The 23,227-nt window shown below is 45.5% G+C and overlaps 1 protein-coding gene across 13 annotated transcripts in view; it reads left to right on the forward strand.

Annotated features, from left to right (window-relative positions):
- LOC141575165 (uncharacterized) overlaps window positions 1-23,227 on the forward strand; it is a 188,570-nt gene that overhangs the window by 19,279 nt on the left and 146,064 nt on the right. For 8 of the 13 annotated variants that reach the window (XM_074353798.1, XM_074353797.1, XM_074353799.1 and 5 more), the window contains exons 12-13: window positions 2,093-2,252; window positions 5,306-6,025. The gene's annotated coding sequence lies outside the window, so the exon portion shown is untranslated. Of the gene's footprint in view, window positions 1-333; window positions 516-2,092; window positions 2,253-5,305; window positions 6,026-6,781; window positions 9,524-9,929; window positions 9,949-10,130; window positions 11,889-23,227 lie in introns of those variants that run through there. The other 5 variants (XM_074353808.1, XM_074353807.1, XM_074353805.1 and 2 more) reach the window with 5 other exon arrangements.

The raw sequence follows: 23,227 nt of genomic DNA on the forward strand, positions 1-23,227 counted from the left end.
TAGTCTTTCCACATTCACTGTGTCTGGTGAGATTATAAGAATCCTGCTTGTTTTCAGCCCAGCACTAACCTTTTTAAAAGGATCACGTGTTTAAAAGGCTAGTGGACAATTTGTTAGAAGATTGAAATCCTTAGACTTTGGTCCTAGAGTTGAATCTTGGTTACTGGTGAATGAGAATTCCCGTTAAAATTTTAAATTCAGTGATATAAAGTTTTAAAAATAGTTAAATATTAGTCAATTTCATTAAACACTATAGCAGTTATTTACATTTAAGCCTGTCTCTGGGGCAATTTTGCAATGATTCCCTCCCTTTATTGATTCCCTCTTTATCAGAATCCTTGAGAGGTCCCTGTCATCATTGTCAGTATCATCATCATCATCACCATCATCATGGAACTGATTCCTCTGGGAGATTCTAGGAAAATAAATAGCTGGACGGGGTTATGTGCAGGTCAGTGTGTGCATATACAGTAAGAAGAGTTGTCAGACATTAGATTCAAGATACCCATTCCATTTAGAGAAGGATGTGGTCATGAAATCCTGATGTGCTGAATGAAGGAAGCGATGGGAACAGGGTAGTCAATGGAAAGGAGGAGGAAGTGAGTGAAGCGGGGAGCATAGGTCCTTGGTTAGGTGATCAGCACATTGGTGAGAATGAGGGGAGTGTGATGGCAGAATCATGTCCCTCCCCGGCCACAGGGTAGCCACCTGTGACATGTTACTGTACATGGCAAAATGCATGACAGATATTTTAGGACAAAAATCTTAGAGGATTTCTGTCTTCTAAATTGTCTATCAGTTAGCATTTTAAACCCATGGTACATTATTAAAGATTAGTGCAGGGGGACAAATAAAAAGGATTCATATAATCTCACCAGACATACTGAATGTAGAAAGGCTAAGGAAGAAAAACAAAAAGTCATTCATATGTGCCTTGAACCATAAAATGCTCATGAGAGGAAATGTTACACAAGGTGAGTGTCACAGCCACATTCATAATGCCTGAATGGGATGGGACAAGGGGATCCTGAGATGAGACAATAGGGTGAGTAGCCTGGATTGTCCAGGTGGGCCCAGTGTAATCACAGGGGTCCTTGAAATGGAGGACATTTCCCAGCTGAGTTTAAAATCAGAGGGAGGTGTAGCCATAGAGCAATGTTCAGAAAGGCTGCTGACCATGAAAATGGAGGAAGTCGTGAGGCAGAAGCTAAGGAAGGTGGGTTACCTCTGGAAACTGGAAAAAAAAAAAAACAACAACAACAAGGAAACATTCTCTTCTAGACCCTCTAGAAGGAAGGAACCCTGCTGCTACCTTGAATTTAGCCCAATGAGAACTGTGTTGGATCTCTGACCTCCACAGCCATAAGCTGATAAATCTGTGCTGGTTTAAGCTCTTAAGCTTATGGAAATTTCTTACATTGGTAAGAGGAAAATAACATAGTGAGCCGTAGTGTAACGGATTAAAGGTATAGGATGGGGTGTGGAGAGGATTCTGACATTTACAACTAAAAATCAACCAGGTGAAGTGGGAAGGTGTTTTAAGGAAGACCTACCTGGCAGGGCTGTTAAGCAGACTGGAGCGAGGGGAGCATTGGAGTTAGAGGAATCAATTAAATCTCTACCAGAAAAATAAGGAATAAAATGTAACAGGGCTTCAGTGATAGTGGATGTAGGAATGGAAATGGGCAGAGAGACATAAATATTACTTTGAAATTAGCTACAGGTTTGATGACTGCATGTTTGGGAGACTTAGCCGATGTGTGGACTGAATGTTTGCATCCCCTCAAAATCCATATGTCGAAACCCCATCTCCCAGGGTGATGGTATTGGGAGGTGGGGCCTTTGGGAGGTGATTTGTAGAATAAAATGAGGTCATGAGAGTAGAGCCCTCATGAATGGGATTAGTGTTCTTATACAAGCCCCCAGAGTGCTTGCTTCTCTCTGCTCTCTGGGATATGAAGATATTGGGAAGACAGCCATCTTCGAGCTGGCAATCCTCTCAAGGATACATTGACCTTGAAAGTCTCAGCCTCCAAACCATAAGGAATATGCTGGTTGTTTAAGCCACCCGACCCACGGTAATTTGTTACAGCATCCCAGACTGACGAAGACAGTGGAGAATGCCTCTGAGTTTGGCACTGATTGCCTGGAGAATGCTGAAACCCAGGGAAGTGGGCAGCACAGACGTTTACTCATTTAATCCTGCCAACACAGTAGGAGATAGAGTCTACATATTCCTCGCTACTTAAAAGGTAAGGAAAAAGAGGCACAAATAATAACAATGACAACAAAAACAACAATAATTTGTCCAAGATTCACACAGAACCCCCTGGAGGCAGAGTGAGAATTTATACTCAGGCAGGCTGGCCCCAGAGCCCCTGCTCATAACTAATAAGTCAGATCACCTTGCTTATGTGGATCAGTTTTTTTCAACTGTGATATGAGGGTACTGTGTCCAGTAACTTATAATTTCAAAATACTTCACTGTAACGGAATCATTAGTCACAGGCCTTACAAACCACAGAAACCTACACATACAAAAATATCTCGTTAGGTCAAGATAACCAATAACGTTTTTAAATATTATACCTGCTGGGCCTTTGCAATAAAATGTCTTTTTATAATTCTGTCTGGCTACAGAATAACTTCATAATCCTGCATGTTGCTGGTGGCTCCCATGTTGGACAGCACGGGCCTAGAGATTTTAAATTACTTGCCCAGACTCGCCCAGGAAGCTCGTGGTGGGATCCGAGCTATAGTCTGGGACTTTTCCTTCCTATCCAACAAGTCCCTCATGGAAGTTTAGAAGCTTCTCCTTTGGTGCCCAGCTGTCTATCCGTACTTATAACATCTTGTCAGGTGTTCCAGCCTGCTCCTGAACATCAGCCAGAACCCACTTCTGCTCTATTTTGTCCAGGTAATACCTTCTAGCAACTTCCATTGCCTTCTTGGCATCAGTTCTTACCTGGAAGGGTAGTGGCTAGAGGTGGAAATGTGTCCACATGACAGGTTTTTCATAAACACAGCAGGAGTGGTCAAGAGAATAAAACGTCAGGAAGATGAGTAGAAGCAGGTCATTTAATATACCAAATGGGTACTTTCAATGTCTGTGTTTCCGAGTCCAGGCTTGTTCTGCTCGTGCATTACAGGCCAATAAATCAGGAGACCAGGTTTTGGGGGCAAGAAACAGCGACTTTAATTTGGAAAGCCAGTTGAGAAATGGTAGAATAATGTCCTGGGGAACCATCACCCCAAGTCAGATTTCAGGCTCTTCTTATATTAAAAGTGGGAAGTGGGAATGCTTGGTTGTTGCAAACTTGGTGTATGAATTCTTTGTTGTTAGAATCCTTTGTTCTTGCAGCTCTTCACCTGGGTCACATCCGTGTAAACCTCCAACAAACAAATGTTGTTTTCTATTCTGTAACTTGTTATCTTTATGTGAATAGAAAAGTGTTAATATCCTTCAAAGTCAGAGCCTTGAGAATAGGGTCTCCTGTATATTTCAGGCTCTAGGCAACATTGTTTTACAAAAGGTGCAGAACCAACAAGACTAAGCCTAGGAAACAGGGCACAGGGTTAAAGTCAAAGGAACAGATATAATATGGAGTCAGATTTTTTCTTTCCTATTTCAGTAGTGCCATGGAGAAGGCAGTTTGGGCAGCTTTTCGTAGGGTCCTGGAGGCTTTCTCTCTGAGCCTCTGTGTGCCTCTGTTGAAAACCCTTCATAGCTATCTGGCCTGCTGGAAAACCACTCCGCCTTTTTTGCCCTGAAGTTGTGTTCTGTTTATAACTGATCTCTACTTATTGGAAAACAACTCAATAAAAACTCAGTTGGTTTTCCACCAGCCATGGGCAGGGGTGAGGAATAGCACTTTATTATTTTATGAAAAAAAATAAAAGAAGTCTTAAAACAGCACTGGGCATATAGGAGAGAGTCAATAAATGCTTCCTGGCCGAAATCAAAAGTGATGGCTCAGTGATTCCATGGCTGCTGTATTTGCTGAGCTTGCTACTCCTTTGCTCCATTACACATTTTTTTTAACTGAAAAAGAAATACATGCATGTGGTTAAAAAATTTCAAACAGAGCACAAAAATACACAAGTGAAAGAAGTTTTCCCTCATCCTCTCTTCTTTCAGCCCTCCCTGGAGATGCCACTGTTTACAATCCTTTGTGTGTTTTCCAGATATGCTATGCACATTCCGACCTATGTATGTAAATTCCTTTAAAGTATTACTTATTTTTAACTTAAAGGGATTTAAATCCTCAAGTGTCTTCTGCCCTGGTAACAGAAAAGAACAAATCTGACTCCATAATAAATCTGTTCCTTTGACTTAACCCTGTGCTCTGTCTCCAAGGCTTCATCTTGCTTGTAAAACAATGTTGCCTAGGGCCTAAAATATACAGGAGAGCCTATTTTGAATGCTCTGACCTTTAAGGATATTTAACACTTTTCCATTCATATAAAGATAACAAGTAACATAATAGAAAATAACGTTTGTTTTGTTGGAGGTTTACAGGGATCTGACCCAGGCAGATAGCTGCAAGAAGAAAGGATTCTAACAAGAAAAAATTACTACATGAAGAAGATTGCAAAAACCAAGCTCGTAGGAAAGGAGCCTGAATTCTGACTTGGGGAGATGGTTTTCCAGGACATTAGTTTGCCATCTAGGTCTTCAGAAATTTGCTATTCCATGCCCCAACACCTGGTCTCCCAACTTACTGGCCTGTCCTGCACTAAGGAGAATGAATTTAGACTCAGTAACACTCCTATCTTCCTAGCAAGCTGGGCACTGGAATTGAGGGCAGCTATCCCACACCCAGGGACATACTGTGTACCCTTGATGGTTCCCCGAGGGTGGGGTGTGGTTTACTCAGGAAGGATGGGGACTATGCACCAAAACTCAGGCAGTATGCTCCTTTTGGGATCTGACCTTGTACCTCCCGCTCCCCGCCAGTACAACACCTGGGACAGTGGAGGTAAAGCAGAGATCTTGCCTGCCTGTGTCCCAGCGTGTAAAACGGGAATATGTACTCTTTCCAAGGTAGTTCTGAGCGACAACACCTGCGGGTGCTTGGTTCCCAGACCAAAAGGAAACCCAACTCCGCTTGGGGGCAACGGGTGTGATCCCCGTAGGGGTCCTGCAGAGGCCTTGGGTGGAGGGCTGGTCCAGGTAGGTAAAATATGTGCTGCGGGCCTTGAAGGGTTAGAGAAGTGTGCAGAGGCAGGACTGCTGCCTCCTTCAGGATGCCCACAGAGTTAAAACTATCTCTCTCCATCTCTGATACTCTCCTCCACACTCCAGATCCCTGCCTTCTCTCTGCTCCTCCTGTCCATTTCTCTCCCTCCACTTTTCCCCTTCTCCCCTCCTCCTCCCATCTTCTCCGTCCCTCGCTTCCCCACCTTCTCTCGCAGAACCCAGAGAGGATCGCTGGCCCTCCTGCGCATGTGTAGTTGGTGCCAGCTGGACCGAGGGTTGGAAGCTGCACCTAGGAGCCGGGGATTGGCCCCAAAGGCTTCTCAGCTCTTTCGCCCGGTTGGACTTTAGCTCCTGCCCCGGCGCCCCGGCCACAGCTCTCCAGGGCCAGGTGTGCACCTGCCGCCTCTCGCCCCAGCCGGGCTTCCCTCAGTCCGCGGCTGGCGTCCCCTTCCCCTCTCCCGCCTGCGAGTACTCTCCTCCCGGGCTGCCTCACCTCGGCCGCCGGCCGGTCCCCGCCCCTGGGCGGGCTATGTCCCTGGCGGGCGGGTTCTGCGGACACGGACGGGGGCGGGCGGCTGGGGCTGGGGCTGGCCTCCGAGCGGGGATACAGCCCGCGTCCCCCACCACCGCTTTCCCTGCCCCGCGACCACGGGGCTGCCCTCCTCTCCCTTTCCCGCTCCCTTGGGACCAGCTCAGTGGTGTGGGCGTTGCTCCCCGGGCTGAGAGCCTCCGGCTGTGAACCCCAGCTTCTCCTGGTGGAGTCGGGAAAAGGGAGCGTCAGTGCTGAGCGAGCTTCCTTCTCCTCCCTTAGTGTTTCTGCCCCAGGTAAGTACCTTGAACACTTTCACGTGTTTTGTTGGCGATGCTTGATGATGTCACTGTTTTTATAGTGAGAGGGATTACAGTGTTGAAAGCAAGGCTTGTTTCAGTTAAAAATGAGCTGAAGGCATGAGGCTGTGACATCCTCCATCCTTCCCTCTCCCAGGGTGAAACGTGTGACCTTCGATCTTAAAAAGATAGTTACAGTCCCTAACTAGCCCAGCCCAGCTAGGGTGTGTTAACAGGAACAGCACCACCAGAGGCTTTGGAGACTCAGGGACATTGCAGTCCTAAAGAGCTCCTGGCAAAATTTAGTTTGTTTTGGTTTTTTCGTTCTTCTTAAATTGTGGGACAGACTAGTTGTATAGAGGGAAAAATAATTGTCAAGAAATATTTTTTCATTTAACATCTTTTTTGTGATATTGTTCACACACCATGAAGTCCACCCACTTAAATGCTACAATTCAGCAGCTTTAGCATATTCACAGTGGTGCAACAATTAATATTCCAGAACGTTTTCATCACTTCAGAAAGACCAGTGGAAATGAATGACCTATCCACCCCTTCCCAGTGCTGGTTCTAAAGAAGTTTCTTGGTTGTTCCTGACCATAAATTATCTTGTTACCCATAAAAACTCTGGTAGGAAATCTAAACAGAATTGTATTGAAACTGTCTATCAAAGCAAGAAGAATTAATGTCTTTATGGCATAAATTTCTTCTACCCATGAATATATCTCGGACCCTATATTTTCATATTTCCAGAGCCTGGCCCATGGGAAGTCCTCTTTAATTGTTGGGTTTGTGAATGATGAGATTCTATACATCGTTAGTTGCAACTGAAGCCTTTCACAGAAGAGAAAATAAACTCACTGAAGCCAAGTGACTCTCTGATGGTCAGAAAGAGTGACAGCCAGTGCTGGAGTGACCCAGTGGACTTGGTGTTTGTAACCAGAATTCTCCAGCACGTACAGCTAAGGGGATCAGAGTATTCTTTTATTTTTTCTAAATGGCGTTGCTTTTATTTTTACTTATTTTTTAAAATTATTTTTTATTGAAGTGTAGTCAATTTAGAATGTTAGTTTCAGATGTACAGCAGAGATTCAGTTATAAACATATGCATATGTATCTACATATGTTTTAGATTATTTTTAGTACAACTCATTACAAGAAATTGAATATAGTTCCCTGTGCTATATAGTAGGTCCTTGTCATTTATTTTATTTTTATTAATGTGTATCTGTTAATCCCCCTTTTCCTGCCTGCTAACCACAGTTTGCTTTCTATGTCCATGAGTCTATTTCTAGCAGCACCGTTTTTGCTAGTAATATATGCTGGTTGGCTGCTTTCAGTTTCAGTAATTCCACCTTATCTGTGGGCATTTTCCTTCTGGTGGGAATGTGTGTGTTTTGCACACGTGATATAAGAGTTGTGTATTTGGGAGAACTCCAGGCCTCGTGTAGTGCCTGGTACAGAGTGCCCACTGAGCTGATGCTTGAACTGGGAAAAAAACATAGTAAATGTTGGAATTTCCACTATGGTTGAAACTTCCAGGCTTATTTAACCTGTTTAGCCCACCTTAATGTTGGCTGCACCCATACTGGGTAATTTGGTGGAACTTCATGTTATAGTGGTGTAGAGACGGGGCCTTGTATGCTTCTTCTCTTTCCGTTTTCTAAGAGTCATTCTCCTGGGCCTTCCAGATCCTCCCCCAGAAGTGCCCAAGGCTGGCTTGGTGCTGCGCTGAGGCAATATTTGTTAATAAGGCCCTTTCCTCATCTCTTCTGAGCCTCCGTTTCCTTCTCTACACAATGAAGACTTAGACTAGAAAAGTGCTTTTCAGTTTCTTTTAAGCCATGTTTCCTTTGAGAAACAGAAAATACAAATCTCTACTCCCATTCAACATGTAGATTTTGACACATCCTCCAAGGAGTGACATAGCTCTTTGTGGAAAATTGAAGTGATTGTGATTCCAGGTGGCACAGAAAAGACTCTTCAGACATTTATTGCAGGGAGAGGGCAGTAAAGGGGCAGTATATCCCACTTTCTAGTGTGAGCACTGGAACAGGGGCTTGGGTTTATATACAGTGTCCGACGTGGCCTCTCTCTAATTTTTTTTTTTTTGCCTCTCTCTAATCTTGCACAACGTGATAAACCTCTCTCCCTCAGTTTCTTAATGCGTCAAGTTGGGGTGATAATAGTTTAAGTCTTTTGTGAAACATTATACACATAAGACATTTATTTCTCGGTAGAAACAAAACCTGCGAGAGAATCAGGGATTTCTTTAAAAAGAAAAAAAATCTTGTCCACAGCACTCTGTCTGTGTCTATTTTGAAGTTCCTTGAGGGTGAGTGTTGGGTCTAAAGTCCATCGTGGGACAGGTGGCCCATGGGTCTGTGTGCCGCAGATTGCCCCCTCCTCCCCAGTCCTCTTCCTCTCAGTCCAGGATGAAGTTCCCTAGTAGATTTACACAGAGATCTTGTGGAAATGGCTTTTCATTTTATTGTTTCACGAAGAAGGGCTGCCATCATGATCTCTGTAGTCAGCTTTTGGTGACCTGAAGGCTATGCAATTACGTTTTTCTATTTAATAAAAAGAAAAAAAATTACAAGTACAAAATTAGACCTACGGCGGTGGCAGGGGCTCTTGAAAGTGGGGACCATTAGCTTTGTTAGTTTCAGGTGCAGGGGCCTCTGGCCATGAGGACACATCATCGTGCTCTGAAGTTGGAGGGACCACTGGGCTCAGTGGGAATGTTTACTGAGTGTATCTCATGGGCTGGGCATTGACCTATTTGTACTGTGTGTTCCTTATTTGAGACAGTGAGCTCATTTAACCTCAATAGCCTCTTTAACAAATTAGACTTTTTATTTTGAGATATATTGTAGATTCCCATGTAGTTGTAAGAGATAATATGGAGAGGGCCTACGGAATTTTTGCCCAAGTTTCTTTAAAGGTTCCATCTTGCATAGTTGGGATACAATTCAGTAATGACTCACTAACCCTTTGAGGTTTGTGTTATTGCCCTCATTTCTATTCATGATTAAACTGGGGTTAAGAGGAGCACACAGGCCTGCCCAGGTCACCCATGGTTAGTGTAGAGTCAGGTGAAACGTGGGCTTGGGATTTCCAGGCAGTACCATCATGATGCTCTGTGGCAGGGAGCAGCATTCACTTTGCTTGTTTATTCATTCATTCAGCAAGCATTTATTGAGTAAACTCTGTGGGTCAGATGCTATCATAGGTTTATCTGATTCTTCAGCAGTATGGAGAATCCGGTAATGTTTCCTTCTTTTTTTTAATCTGAGAAAATTAGCTCTGAGAGGTTATATACCCCCCAAAGGAAATATAGCTCATAAATGAGGGGTAGTAAATTTGTACAGATCCTTCTTCTTATGCAGGTGGTACCCTACGTATTTTACACTTGTAAACTTCCATAATCCAGATATATTCTTGTAAGGCAAGGATTTTTTTTTTAATTGAAATATACTCATGTTTACAACGTTGTGTCAATTGCAAGGTGTTTATTTTTTCTTGAATTTGGAATTCAAAAAATATTTTTTGAGGGGGGTAAATAGGTTAATTTATTTGTTTCATTTTTTTTAAAATGAGGTACTGAGGACTCAACCCAGGACCTCATACATGCTAAGCATGTGCTCTACCACTGAACTGTACTCTCCTCCCCAAAGCAAGTTTTCTTATCAAGTATTCTGCAGCTAAAGAGTTCAAATAAATTGGAGCTGAAATCCAGGACTTTTGATCCTACTGTGTTTCTTTGCATTATATCCTGCTGAGGGGTGTGGAAGCAGTTCCTTTATTCATTCTTTTATTCAGCAGTTTTGAGCACTGACTTTGCATCAGGGCATGGCTAGGTGCTTGGAAACAGAAAACAAGAAATGACCCTTTTCTGCAGAGGGTGGAAGCCTAGACCAAAAGCTGCGTAATGTGATCCGAGCTGCGGTAGCCATGTGCAGACGCTGAGGACAAACTGTACCCCCGGCTTTGCTTGGGCTTCCCCTGCCTTCTGAATGGTACACACAAGGTCACCGCAACCCAGTGAGGCCCGCAGCCCGCAGCACAGTATGTACCTCGGTCTCCTCTTCCCTCTCGTCAGGGCCTGCAACATGAACATCCCTGACTACGTGCAGTGTGCTGAGGACCACCAGACTCTCCCCGTGGTGGTCCAACCCGTGGGGATCATCTCAGAGCAGAATTTGTTGTGCATCTATAAGCGAATCTCCTTGGTGAGGCAGATCAGCCCGTGCGGCTGGCAGTGGGCACCCTGTATCCACTACAGTCAACACTATGCGCCCGAGAATGGGTGGAGCGACTTCCAGACCCACCGCAAGGTCGTGGGCCTTGTCACCATTACCGACTGCCTCTTGGCCAAGACCTTCGAGAAGCTCCACGTGCAGAAGAGGTGTATGGCACCACGCTTTATGACTCTCGGCTCTTTGTCTTTGTGCTGCATGGGGAGGTGGCCGAGCAGCCGCGCACCGACGTAGCCTTCAATTTACGAGGAATGCAGGGTGATGGAGAAGAGGATCGAGGACTTCACTGAGTCTCTCTTCATCATGATCAAGTCCAAGTGGCTGGACAGTTCTTCCGACAAGTCTGGGGACAAGATCCTCCTGCTCTACATCCTGTTTGAGAAGGAGGACTTCGTGGGACTGGACACAGAGAGCAGGAAAGTCTACCTGGATGCCCGGCCACCCTGGCTATATGAAGGGTTGCTTCCCTACATCCAGAAAGGGATCAGCAAGGAGGAGGGCTGTCTTGTAGCCAAGGCGTGAGGGAGGAGCAACCCGCCGGTTTTCAGACGTTTAAAAGTGAATCCGCCTTTGTTTCAGAGAGATTCTTTTAGGGTTATTATGGACACTTACTCCCGCTTTTCAGCCAATTCCCCTGGTGTGACCCCTGGAGTTGCTGTCCAATAGAGTAGCCAAAGCCACTGATGCTAGGAGAGCTGGGGAGGAGGCTGCTCTGAGCTGAGATGTGCTCTAGGTCAAATGCACATCAGACGCTGAGACTTGTCTAGTAAAAAGAATGTAAACTATCTTGTTACTTTCTTTATTGATTACATGTCAAAATGATAGTATTTTACATACTGTAGAATAAGTAAGATATGTTCTTAAAATCAGTTTCTAGGGTTTTTTTTGGGGGGGTTACCTCTTTAAATGTGGCAACTGGGAAACTTTCTTTACATGGCTCACATTTCATTCCTGTTGGACAGCCTCTCCTGGGACAGTCTAATTCCTTTGCTTATAGATGTCACGCTGAATCCTGAGGTGCAGAATGAGGCGCTGGTTGAGCTGGGGGTGGAGCCAGTGTCTCCTGCTTCCCAGGTCCAGCACCTGCACGGCTCAGGCCCTCTCTCCCTGCCTGACAACCACCATGCCAATTAAGGACAACAGAAACACTGCCAGGGGCTTCCAAATGAGCTCCTTACGCAGGGAAAGGCGTGTCACGGAGTATGGGGCACAGCAGGGAAAGATTCGTCCTCACTTTATCCCTGTGATTAAGTCAACGGACCCACTTTGCCTTGGAAGTTCAGACGAGCTCTTCTGGGCTGCCTACCCCCCCATCTTCTGCTCTGTTTCCCTGTGTATCTATCGAGATGTCCCTTGGGCAAAGAGGGTGAAATGCCTTTGCCGGGAGGTGGTCCCCCTTTGCTGGGGAGATTGTGAGAATCTGTGTCCCCCCGGCCTACGGCCTCGGGCCTTGACTCTGGAGAGGGCTCATGGCGGTCCCACAGGTGACGGTCGGAGGACCTGGCACGTGCTGCCGGGCCCATTGTGGAGGAGGTGTTCTGCGATTATCTGTGAGTCTAAAATCAGATTCTACTTTCTGGTTTTTGGTAAGTTGGAGGAGAAGATGCCAGAGAATTGATAAAAACATAGTCCAGACCAGTCCTGTGAGTGACAGGCACAGGGGACCCGAGTCCCACCTGCTTGTGGTGCCTGGCGGGCTCTGGATGAATTTTCACTTCCTCCCTGGACATACCTCTGTGGCTTAAGGAAGGGGCGAGGCATGTCGTGGCGATGACCTGTACTTGTCCTCGCAGGGCCCTGTGATCTACACGGCTTTCTCCCCTTCTGCTTCTTGTAGATGAGTTGGCAGATGTAGTGGTCTGGGCAAAGCTGAGAGCACAGTTGCCAGCACCGTGCCACTCCCAGGCTGGCTCCATTCCCGTCACCTGTCACCTCCTGCTCAGTCCCCAGGTGTCAGTCAATGTAGGTGCATCGGTGCAACGTAAGCAGGGACCACCATCTACCCCTGCACAGAATGGTGGGTGAGCAGTGGAAGCCTGGAGCCCTGCCTCAGCCCCCTGGCCAGTGCCTCCTCTTTTGTCACAGGAGGCACTGGTGACATGTTTGCTCAGCAACTGCTTTGCTCTGAGTCTGCAGACCCACCAGAGTATGCCAGCTTGTCATTGCCTTTTGAAGTGTGTCCTTGGGATTTGGCGGAGTAGCTGGTTGTGTGCTTAGCCCATAGTGGTTGACACAGTCACCATTGTTTACCCAGAACCTCGTGTACCAGGCATGGCTCTCGGCATCAAAATACAGCAGCGCATTAAACCTCCCTCCTGGTGGGTCTGTCTGTTTTGGTACCGTAAGGGCTCAGCCAGCATCTGAACGTCAGTGAGATAACGCGGCCAGTGAGCTCGGGTCAAGTACGCTCTCCTCCAGTCACTTTTACTCCATTGTTGCTTTTACTATTCCACAGTCATTACTTTTTTAAACAATGCTTTCGTGCAGGAACAGAGCCTAATTCTCTCCTGTTACTCTTGGTGGGAGTGAGTAAAATTGTCCAGCTTGAAATGTGACCACATTTTGTAGCTCAAAAGCTGTCTACATGCATCTAGGTGAAGTTTAGGTTTGGGGCGCTGACCACGTTGGGGTCCCCCGGCAGCGCTCCTCGCCTTAGGCCCCTGCCTTCCCTGGAACAATAGGTGAGGGTGGGTCTCACCGTCCCCTCGTCCCTGTCTTCACCAAACTCACGTAAATTCTTGTAATTGCTGTCAGTTATTTTTGTTCTCATGTGTTTCTAATTTTCGCTGTTCCTCTTTTCCTTTTCCTATTTCCCTTTCTATCTTGTACTGCCCTGTGAGCATGTTGTTGCGTCTGAAAAGTGGACTGCGCACACCCTGCATTGGAAATAGCCAGATTGTCCTCCGTGCTGTCCCCATCGCTTTAAAAAGCAAAAACCTTAACAGTTGCCTTGATCCATATATTATCCTAGTCATCTTTTTATTTTCTAGATTTTTGGAATTTTTGCTTTGTTAGCACATCACCCACTGGTGTTTGATACCTGTTAAAATCTTTGCTTTGAGGAACCAGTTTGGTCCTCCTTATATTTGGTGACAAATGCGTCCTTACTAAATTTGTTTGATTGTTTTGAAGAAGCGAGATGCGAATTGAATTAGGCGGCTACTGAGGGATTTTTTCATGGAGTATTTAAACTTTGAAAGTCAAAATCTGCAGCATCTTCCTTTATTCTGACTTTCACACAAACGTGCTTAGCACGCGGTTCCGGGCTGTCGCTGTGTGACGTGCGTGACGGAGCTTCCTGGCCGGTGGTCACTGGTGAGAAAGTGGCAGGCTCGGAGATGAGCAGCTGCAGGGGATGCTGTTGGAGGAAGCAGTCACCGGTTTTATGTTTTTTGTTTTTTGTTTTTGCATTCAACTTCCCCGTGCCATTTACTATACTTTGCCTTCATAGAGAGGCAGGGGCAGGTCTAAACTCCATGCCACTCTTATTTTCCCTTTACGAGGCTGGTTTTTCTGAGTATCAGAACAACATGGCCTTCTCCTAAGTAGCTGGCTCACTTGGATCTGGTGGACACAGGGACCGCTAAAGGGGACCGTAGCTTCCTCTCTGCTCCAGCCAGTGGGCATTCAGAGCCGGGTCTGTGGTTTGCCTCAGCAGCCATGCAGGCCTCCCTGTACCAGCCTTTACTATTAACCCATGTTGGTAGTAAATAGCTGACTCCGTGTCTGTTGCAGCTGACGTCCACCACTGACGGCCGTGTCGTTAGTTTGCGGTAGTGAGTCTCCAACACCCCAGTCAGCTGTGAAGTGACCTTGCATTCTCACCCACACCCTGGTTCATCTCACCCGGGGAAAGGGTTTGGCCACCACCGTCATGCTGGCCATGAGACCTTGTTTCTCCTTTCATGCCCTGGTCAAATTGTGGACACTTCATCCTTCACTGACTTGGTCTCGCTTGAGACATGCCAGACATTCTGAAAGAGTCCATTACATTCTGGGGGGGAACAGAACAGAAGTAAGAGTAGCAAGTAGGGGTCTAGGCTATCTGGGTTGGAAAATGCAGGCTGGGATCTGTGAAGGCTGGGCTGTGCCTTGGACACAGGCCTTTCCCGTGGCTCCCGATAGCCCAGGGGTCGGAGTGAGAACAGCCTTGCCTGGGTTCCCCCATCCTCATCTGCTCACTGGCAGGTGTGTCTGCTAATTCGGAACTGCCCCAAACCTCGGGACCTTCAAAGTTCAGACCACAGGAGAACCTTGAGTCCCTTCTCCTGGGCCTCCTTTGTGAGAATCCAGTGCCTTCTGAGGTGACCAGCGGCAGGGGATGCCTCCCCCTCCAGGGAGCTCTCTTCGGAGGACTGTGAAGCACTGTACCTTGCTATGAGCTTGTGGGGTTCCATCCGTGGTCCTTGCAGAACCAGACTTGAGACTGGCTTAGCGATAGAAATGACAGGACTGATTCCAGGGCAGGGCCGGGGGGAGGAACAGGGGAAATTTAATGTGACCTCAAACACCTAGGTGGGTTCTGGGTCTGTTACTAAAATCGGGAGCCTGGGAGGTACCTGCCAGGAATCGAACTCTAAAGTAAATGGTGGACATGAGTCATTTTTAAGATTCCATTTTTCATCCAAGTTAGGACTTCAAAGAGGCACTCGGGTCTATGGCCCTGGGGCTCAGGTGAAGGAGCCGGACCACAGATACACGTTGGGAGTCGTCATTCTTAGCTGGTGTTCACAGCCGTGCAGGTGGATGAGCTCATCTCGAGAGGTGCACACTGAGGCTGAGGCGGGGCAGGGCTGTGCCTGGGTTGAAGGAAAGCCCAGACCATGCAGCTTTGGTGTGTCAGTCAGTGGCGTTTGGTATTTTCAGAACAATGGCATTTATCCTTATGGGTCCTGGGGGTGGGCAGGGCCACCCAGGAAGAAATCTGAAGGGAGGGTTGTGGACACGCGTGCGCGTCTTGGGATGATGCAGAGGCTGCATGGTTCGGGAGGGGAACCTCCTCGGAAGCTGGAGTCGGAGTGGGGAGTGGGGAGAAGGTAGTCACACTCACCTGTGAGGGAGGGACAGAGGCCTAGGGAGTCTCCACCCTAGCGGACTCTCTTTCCCACGAACAAAAGGCCAGCAGACAGAAGATTTGAGGTGAGAAGGGACGGGCGCTGGGAGAGGAGCCAAAGTGGAAAATGGTGGTTGGACAGTTCTGGAATAGTCTCCCTGCAAAATAGAGTTAAAAAAACCCAGACTCTTAAGAACATTGATAGTGACGTTGGAGGAGATAGTTCTTTTTCTGGCCTCCTAAAGGTAAGGCATGTATCCGGGGATACACAGAAGAATCGGGCAGTCAAGTCCGGGGGCTTGACCCTTACCAGGGGGAACAATGCAAGTTTAAAGGGGGAGAAGGGCAGCGGAGGGAAACTAGCCAGGCCTCGTGTCAGGTACCAGTCGGCCGCACTACTTGCGTGTTGCATTCACATCCATGTCTCCCAGGTGGGCGGTGGCAGCCCCCTTTTGCAGATTGGGAAGCCTTCTCAGAGGGGTTAAGGGATTGGTCCTTTTAGCGGCTAGTCAATGCTGTAGCAGGATTCAAGCAGGGCCTTGTCAGACTTCAAGGGCATGTTCTAACTACTAATTCCGGTACCTCCCTGTTGTACCTGGATTGGTGAATTGGGTCAGTTTTGGAGCCTTTCACAAAAAGTACGATTTAAGTGCCTCAGGACTGTTTCACAAAGCTCAGTGTTCTTTAATGGTTCAGAAGCACCGCAGTGATTTTCGCCCCACAGAGGTAAGGTCTTACTCCTTTGACGCTGACGTGGTTGCAAATGAATTACAGGTGCAAAACCAGACTTAGCAGCTTCTGAAGGGAAACTCTCCAGTTCTCCCTTGATAGGCTTTCTTCCACGGGATGTAACCTGCTGCAGCGTAGATCTGAGCTTTCCGTATGGAGTGAGGTTTTGATATCCAAAGTTAGCAAAGAAGGGTCAGATGGAGAAAATCGACGTTAACAATTTATTTTGGGGTTTCATTAGACAAGATGCACTATCGCTTAATGGCCCATATAACGTATGTAATTGAATACAGAATATTGCATTCCTTACTTTCTAATGAGAGCTGTCTTGCAACTTAAGGTTGTCTGCTTTGGAACTTCAGCTCAGCCACTAGGGCACCTGTCAGTGTGTTGGTGTGATTGTATTTACACAGTGCATGTAATCTGGGCTTCCTCAGCCCCAAACACTCCAGTGCAGAATCATAGGCTGTAGCCATCACTTAGATACACAAATACTTCTACAACTATATGATACAAAAAAAGAGAGAGAGAGAGAGAGAGATAGATTGCCTTTATCAAAGTTCCTTTGATTTTAACTGCAAACTGTTGTTGAGCAGCTCTGGTTTCCTTTGGATATGAATATGTACATTTCTTTGCATGTAACTTGGATTTTAGACTAGAACACCAACCTCTTGCTTTCCATGAGCCACAAAACTCATAGCCAAATGACATACGTATGAAACATTTTATTCTTTTCTTCTGAGACAGAATCCTTGAATCTGGGACTTTGGCTGTGATTTAGCTTTTTGCTCTTCCCACCCCTCTTGTTGTCTCACTCCTTTTTCCCACGTGGCCTCCAAGAGGTCATGGCATCCGAGGAGCAGGTGGACAAACACCAGTTGATGGCCAAGCAGTCCTGCTGTAGAGTCAGCCCAGCCAAGAGCTAAAGGACATCATCAGAGAGGGCTTCCTTGAAGAAATGGGCTCTACATTCAGTTATGAGTGCAGAGTAAGAGTCAGCCAGGAAAAGGAATCAAGAGGGTGACTCAGGTGGCAGGAGCAGCCCGGGTAGAGGCCTGGAGGCTTGTGGGGTGGGGACTCGGGGAGAGTGCACTTGTGGTCCAGGGTGGAGGGTGCCCCTTCTTGGAAGGACCCTGCAGTGGGCCTAGGGATGGAGGGCTTTGGAGGAGCTTGGTTTTTTACTAGAACTGACACAGAAGAGGCAGTGAAGGGTGTCCGCAGAAAGTGACCCTCAGGAGAGATACTCCTGGTTTTGCTTCTGATGTTCTACAGAAAGAAGGGGTCGGGTGGGCGAGAGCAGCACTGCCCGTCCATTTGAGACCCACCCCTTCATTCATTTATTCATAACACATGCAATTCTGAGTGTCCAGGGGAGAGAGGGTGGACTCACAGTAGTAAGCAAAATGTATTGCTTCTTGAGAGCTTAGCAGTTTCAGAAGTTGTCTTAGCGTAGAATGTTCTAGGAACACAGCAGGGGCACCTAACCCAAAGTGCAGAGGTTCGAGGGAAGGAAGGCTTCCTTGACAAACCGTCAAAATTAGCCTGGAGGCAAGTGGGAAGTAGCAGCAGGTCTGGGGGCACCTGAGATCATTGGGGACCTGGGTACTGAGGTGAGGCTGGGCGAGCAGTGTCGGGGGTGGGGCTAGAACTCTACCAGGGAGCCTCTGAAGGGTTTGAAGTGGGGGTAACGTAATCAAATTTGTGCTTTGGGAATGCTGTACTGGCTGTGTGTGTGTGTGTGTGTGTGTGTGTGAAGCGGGGATGAGGGGGAGATTGCCACCAACTGGGAGGGTGATTAGAAGACCATTGACAGACTGGGGGGCCACCAGTGGGAGAGGGGCGTCGGGGCTGCTTGGGGACGGCAGGTGCAGTGTGGATGCCGGATTTCCTCATGGGATGGGCTTAATAACGGGGACCCCCTAGCGGCACCTTGTGGCTGGAAGAAAACGGATGCAGCCAGGTGGACTTTTCTCTTCTTCCCTGCCTTGTGTGATGATCTTAGCTCAGCCAACATTTGGAACAGAAGAGCTAAGTTTCAGGGTAGTCCAGGACTTTGTTGAGCTCGTTCGAGTGAGATCTGATAGGATTTAGGCTTGTGTTGAGATCTGCATGTTCACTTAACTAGAAACGTCCCATCTTTTGGATTTCCATAGGGGTATTTATTCTTGATAAAGATTGTTTCTTGGTGAGAGGAAATTTAATACAGCTGCTGTCTTTCTCAAAAAAAAAATCTTATATTTTAAGAAATTTAATATTCAAAAGAATAGCAAAATTTAAAAATGATAAAATAAGGCTTTGGTGTAGTTTCTTTGGATTCTGAGTTAATGTAGAGTTAGAGCCTTTGCATTACTTAAATAGCACATCCTTGTCAGTATTTAAAGAGCTGTTAGTGAGCGCCCCAGGCCCCACTTCTCAAAGCATCATTAAATCTTGCTCTGAAATAGTGAAGTCATAAAGTTCTTGTTGGCAGAAGCCAAACAGTTGGTTTATAATTTGCAGCATAGCACCCTTTATAAAATAATAATAGGTTCAAAATTAAGAAAGTGGAAGATAATTGATTTTTTTAAAGCTGAAACATAAACTCTCTTGTGTTAATGTTGCAACTGGAAATTTCGAAAAGAAAAATCCTACTGTAATATCATCTACGTGGAATACATATATGTCTATCACGTTTGCAATGTAACTGAGCAGTGGTTTTTGAAGACAGGACCATTCCAGCTGAGATACTGGCAGTGATGCTTGTTGGTTTTCAATGGAAGACCCTAAATTTGCCTACTTAGATTTATTCTTTTCTTTTCTGTTCTCTCTCTTTCTATCTTTTTTTTTTTTTTTTTTTTTTGTAGTGAGAGGGCTCAGTAGTGCTTTGCCAGCATGATTTTGGGGTAATTCGGGGGCAGATATCGTGCACAAGCAGTGAGATATTTCCATGCATTTTACTTTCCGGACATCACCATGGAACATGTGGGGGTTTGTGCCTGCAGGCCGGGATGCTGCAGGACTCCCTGGTCCATCACCTTTATGTCTTGGAGCTGCTCCAGTCAGTGAATGACTTTCTGTGCCTTGGAGGTAAGGTGATCTGATGCAGATGATCAGATGTGTAACAAAGTACTGTTACTTGAAATAGAAAACCTATAAAAAATGGCTCTAAAATACAGGATGAAGGAGGAGAAATGGCTGAGCTGCTTGCATGGGGAATATTCTCAGATGACTCCCTCATTGTGACTCTTGTCACTCCCCACCCCCCCCAGCCCTGCACGGCAGTCATGCTGAAGAAAGCATGCACTTTCTCAGAAACACGCTGAATTTCCTTGTGCCTCTGTTTGTTGGCTTTATTTATTTTTTTTTTTTTGAAGCACATCTTGCCCTTTGCTTAAATGCCATCCCTGCCTAGTCACCTCTTACACTCATTCTTCTGGACCTCGTCCGTACATAGCTGCTGAATGAATGAACAGAATGTAGTATCTCCATGTAGTGGAACATTATTCAGATGTAAGAGTGAATAAAAAAGAAAAAATAAATAAAGGGGAATATGAAAAAGGCCACCTGCTCTGGGAAGTCCACTCTGACAGCTCAACCCGCCCTTTTCTCTTTGAAACCCAATCACTTATGTTCCTCTCTACTCTTTTTGATAGTACTTACCAACTTCTAATAAACTTTAACACTTTCAAAAAAAAAAAAGAGAGATGCTGATACCACTTCAACATGGAAGAGCCTTCATAACAGCACGTTAAGTGAAAGGAAGCAGACACAAACGGCCACATATTGTTGACTTGAGTGATCTGAAATGCTCAGAATAGGCACATGCAGAGGCAGAGAGCAGGTGATGGTTGCAAGGGGCTGGGTGGAGAGGGGTTGGGGAGTGACTGCTAGTGGCAGGGGTGTTCTTCTGGGGTGATGAAGTGTTCTGGAAATAGATGGTGGTGAGGGCTGCACAACCGTGAGTGTGCAGAAGACTGCTGAGCGCTGTCTGTGGGAGTGCCTGTGGTTGGGGGCGGCTTTATTTTGTTCTCATCCGTGAAGAGTCATCTTGTGCTGAGGCCATTCTACTCCTGTGAGTGGTGAGGCTCAGAGACTTTGCAGAGTCATGTGTTATTTTACCCCTTGCTGAGTGTAAGCAAAAAATTTTTAAGCCTGAGAATTTGCTCCATCAGCAGAAATGTCTTTCAGTTTTGCATGGTGTAAAAATCTTGAGAGATTTTTAATCGTTGAGGACAGCCTGTGGGGAGAAACAGCCCGTGAAGCCTGGGTGACACTGGGAAGAGCCGCGCTTCCATCCCTGACAGGGGTGGGGGATTCACCCCCGTTCAGGCATTGAAGGGCGCAGACCCGAGAGCGGAGTTGACAATCGTGAATATTTACGTGTATCCGCTGCTTCATCTTGGATATTAATTTCAAGCTGAGTCATTTGTGGCGGCAGCCTCATCCTACATCAGGAATCTATAGTATCTGCTCTTTGAGGTGAAGACCTGACAGACTTGATTATTTAACAGTCTCCCTTGAATTGATATCTCAGATTCCTCTGTCAATTGTAATACAGCAGAAATATAGACGTCCTTTAATGCCGATGTGTCCTGGAGCAGGTTTAGTCTCTGTGCCTCAGTGGCCTTACCTGCGGGTGGGGAAGATAATAACAGTGCTTCCCTCAGAGGGGCTTGTGAGGGGAGAGTGAGGAGCACAAAGGGAGGACTTACATGAAATGCTCATGAATGACAAAATTTAGTGCTCTCAGCCTGGTGAGGCCTCAGGGGCCGAGATGGCCGAACAGAGCAGTCCTAGCCGGAGCTCGATCCGTGTTGGCAGCTGTTATGATCAGTATCACCACTGTGGGTTATCAGGCAGTTTTAAGACTTGGTAATAGGAATTCATGAATAATGTTAAAAGATTAGACAACTCAGATCCGGTTTACATAGTTCTCAAGATTTCCTATGAGAAATGGATATTTTTCCCCCATCTTTAATCTGATTTGAGTTTCTAAAAAAATTCTGCATTCCTCCATCTTTTTTATTTAATTCTCCATTTCTTGAAAAAAAAGTCTTTAAATGGAGTTACTGGTGTCTGAACTGAGGTTCTCATGCATGCTGAGCACATACTCTCTCAAGTGAGGTATAATCTCCACCCTGATTTTTTTTAAACTTTTCTTTCTTAGTATTCAGAGGTTAGAGGCCTCTAATTCTTTTTCTGGAGACATGTCCATGAACCTGTAAATCTATAATTAGTGGACAAAATTTGGTTTATGAAAAAATTCTATAAAACTTTCTGCAATCCATTCAAAAGGAAATGCTCATTGACATAAAATGTTTCTCCTTTATGGTGATTTCTAATTTTTTGTCTGCCTTAACTTATTAAAAGTAATCCTCATCATCATAATGACCAAGCTTGCTCTGAGTGGACACCTCCCTAAGGCTAAAATGCTTTCCTCATGTTTTACCTCATAGCAGGTGTTTAAGGGTAGGTATCAGTGTCTCCTTTTTTGCAGCTGAGGGATTGAGATATGGGGCAGCTTGTCCAAAATCTCACACAGCTGGCGCTGGCAGACTCAGGGCTGGAACCCAGGCTGCACAGGATGCTTTCTCAATGGCTCCTCTGATCAGCCCCGTGTTGAGTGGTTTCCCGAACTCCTGTGAGTCCATAAATGAACGATTTTAGTGGTCTCAGTTTGATGAAGCCTTCAAAGGAGAGACACCAGTGAGAATGTGAGACAGAGTGGCATAAATTGAAATTGTACGTTTTCACAAATGTTGCATTCTCAGGCAATGAATTAAAAAGTTTATTTTTTTTTATTTTAGTGCCCTATAAACACTAAAACAAAACATTAAAAATGATTATAGTGTAAAATAGGAGTGGGCTTTGAAAGTCCAACCATTGCTAATGATGTTGCTTGTTTTTCTCTAGTGGTGCTTATTGACAGAAAAATTTACAAAGACTGAATTGGTTCTATGTAGTCTTAGTATGGAGGAAAGTTTTGTCAGTGAATATTGTAAGTAAAATCTTTACTCTTTTCTTTCCTGATGATGAATATGTAAGTTGTTTTCATGGCTTAAGTACATTTCCTCATTTGTGAAATTTGAGTGATGCCGTTTACCTTGTTTGACTGTGAGATGTAGACGCCTTGTATACGAAGCACCCAAGAGCTGCTTAGTAAAAATATGCTGTCACAAGGACAGATAGTTTAGAAGGATTAACTCTGAATACTAAAGAGGGTGGCTTGTTTCTGATGCATATTCAATATGCATATATATGAATATATGAATATGGCTTAAAGTAACAAGTATTCAGTGTTTTGTGTGTGTGTGCAGTATGAAGGTTTAATGAAATCTGTATCATTCTAGTGAGACAGGGACTAGTTAAATCACCTTAAGCAGACGGCCTTGAAGATTACTTACACAGAATGTGTTGTTACAACTCAGAATTCATGTTGCCGTGTAACCATCCACTCAGACATTTAAATTCGTAGAAATCTGACCAGAACTATTAAGTGTAGAAAAATCCACATTGAACATTTTAAGGGAATAAGCTTCTTTCTTTTGTGATTAAAGAAATTTTGATTTATTTTTCTGCATGCTTAATAGGTTTTAAAATATCAAAACATTGATTTGACATGTCACTTTTTTTAATAGAATAAAGCTCATGCTGTTTTAATGTGCAAATAAATGTTTTTGTATTTCAATACACCTGTATGATTTCCTGGCTCTTTGAGAAGTATTTTGCAAGATACTTAGATTACCTACTGTTGGAAAAATACACACGTGACTTTTATGAATAGAGGTCTAGTACAGATCTGTTGGTTTTTGCTACAGTGCATGACATGAGGCCTAGGAGAGAGAGCTTTGCTGCTGATTGCCGGAAGGACAGATCCCAGATCTCAGTCTCCCCTCCTGTAAAATGAAGTGGCTGGACTGGATTATTTCCTCTTCTAGGATGAGTTTCCATGAGCCTGTGTCTTTTGTTTATATTCAAGAGTATTAGCAATGTCAGATTAAATACTGAATACCCCTCCCTTCCCCGAAGCAAACTGCAGTATGTGCTACATAAGCTTTTAGTTATCTGATTCTTGTTTCTGATTCAACAGGCAATTTTTGTGTTGCATCTTTCCCGGCAACCTGGAAGGTCTTTTTAGCCATAGGAGGCGCTGTTGCACCTTCATACAGTCTTAATTTT

Source organism: Camelus bactrianus, chromosome 26, assembly GCF_048773025.1.
Source record: "Camelus bactrianus isolate YW-2024 breed Bactrian camel chromosome 26, ASM4877302v1, whole genome shotgun sequence".
Lineage (NCBI taxonomy): Eukaryota > Metazoa > Chordata > Mammalia > Artiodactyla > Camelidae > Camelus > Camelus bactrianus.